At 43.6% G+C, this 1,920-nt stretch overlaps 1 protein-coding gene across 1 annotated transcript in view; it reads right to left on the bottom strand.

Moving 5' to 3' along the window:
• The window catches only part of cadps2 (Ca++-dependent secretion activator 2), a 294,438-nt gene that overhangs the window by 41,534 nt on the left and 250,984 nt on the right, over positions 1-1,920 (bottom strand).

The following is a 1,920-nucleotide window of genomic DNA, read 5'->3' as shown; positions in this document are numbered from 1 at the left end:
TTTTGGAGATTATGGTCAACTAGTGGGTGTTGTAGCAGTGTTGTGCCATTGAGAAAGAGCTAGCATGCTAGTGCTAGCATACCACAGTTAGCCACCTTGTCTCGGCTAAAAGCCGTGCAGATTTTCAACAGCTCACCCGGAAACTGAAGGTCGAGGACATTCAGATTTTTTTTTTCATAATATGGGCACTTTAAATAACTTTTCGGTGAACCTATTTGCATGTTCCATTTTTAAGAGGAGGGAGTCTCTAAAACTCTAAACTGTAGTTGCAAATGACAGCGGCTTGCACTAAATCGATGGGCCGACGTCATTCTTAATTTCGTTTTCATGTCTAATTCACATGATCTGTCGATGGTAATACAGCTGTGAGTAGGAACCATACTTAAAAGGCTTTACAGTTTGCAGTTGAAAGAAACATTTTTAAATGTTTTTGTTATATACTGTATTAGTCAGTAATTTCCAACTAATTTCTTTGATGTGTAGTTTTAATTTGTTTCCTGGAAACTAAATACTATTATTAGGATATTGCAAACATTACCAAACCTTTTTGTAATGTAAGTAAGAACCAAATGCACGTCAACATTTCAAAATGTCATTCCATGATTGCTTTCTAGAGTTGATTTCCTGACAACATGGGTCATAAACACAACATTTTTAGCAGCCGAATATCAAATCCAGTATATCAACACTGTCATCAAAAGCACACGTTGTGGACTGATGGATTATTACTGTGCAGCAAACTGATTTTCAAAGATGGAAATAAATCTAAGGAGTAAAAAATGAAGGAAAGAACACTTTAGCATTTGTATTTACTGAGCACACACATTCACTGGTTTGATCCTTTCTTCACTGGCAATTTGTGCAACTAACGATGACACAGAATAACATCACAAACGCTCAGTATCTTATCCCGAGAAAAATACATAAAAATGAGTGTATTCAGCTTCTTCAACAGGTTTTTGGGTGCAGAGCTGTGCGGTTTTCAGTCAGTAAACACAGCACTGGCTGAAACAGAGACAGATGGACGTCTCGCCGCCTTCTCCCCTGCGCACAGGTTACACAGCAACACATGGCAACGCTCGCCGCCACCGACATCCAAGTGTACAACCACCCGTAGGATGGAGGGATGGAGGGGTGGAGGGGTGGAGGGGTGAAGAGGGTTTAAAACAAGCAGCACTCACTCCCTCACTTTTCTCACTTCGCCTTTAAAAGACTGTTACCTTAACAAGTGGCGCACAGGAATAAACGCTTTGGGCTGAGTCCGCGGTGCAATTAAACACTCGGTGGCTATCCCCCTCATGTCTAATTAGTGGTGCTCTTCTCTGAGCGCGCTCCGCCCTGCTCCCCGGGGAACGGGACAATCCCACTCGCCCGTCTGTGCTCGCTAATGAAGTGCCAGCTTTTCTCTTTTTTTTTTCCTTCATTTGATCGAGGAGGGCCAAGTGAAGTGAGGCAGAGGAACAGTGTGGTTCTGTGTTGTGGGAAAAAAGGCTGGGGGAGTCGGAGTGAGGAGCCTTTTTAAGAAACGCAACCAGCCTCCTGGTCGAGTGATGGTGCCCCCCCCCCCCAAACACGGCCACCAACGCAGCCAGTTCTGCTGCAGACTCACTTACTCTAAAACAGCCTGTCGGACACATTCAAACATATAGAAATGTCTCTGAAAGTGGCTGAATTCAGATCAAACCTCAGATCTCTCACTGATGTCACAGTTGAATCTACAGCAAAATATCCAAAGATTAGTCTCAATTTTTTTTTTGTCACTGTTCAATTATCTTCTACTGTGACTGTTATTGCCTCTCTTCATTTCAACCCCAACCAGCACTGTCAAACACCACCTACCAAGAGCCTGGGTCTGGGTCTGGGTCTGTCCCAGGTTTCTTCCTCAAAGAAGTTTTTCCTCGCCACTGTCGCCCTGTTGCT

Source organism: Etheostoma spectabile, chromosome 8 (assembly GCF_008692095.1).
Source record: "Etheostoma spectabile isolate EspeVRDwgs_2016 chromosome 8, UIUC_Espe_1.0, whole genome shotgun sequence".
Lineage (NCBI taxonomy): Eukaryota > Metazoa > Chordata > Actinopteri > Perciformes > Percidae > Etheostoma > Etheostoma spectabile.
This window is presented reverse-complemented; position numbering and strand designations above follow the sequence as displayed.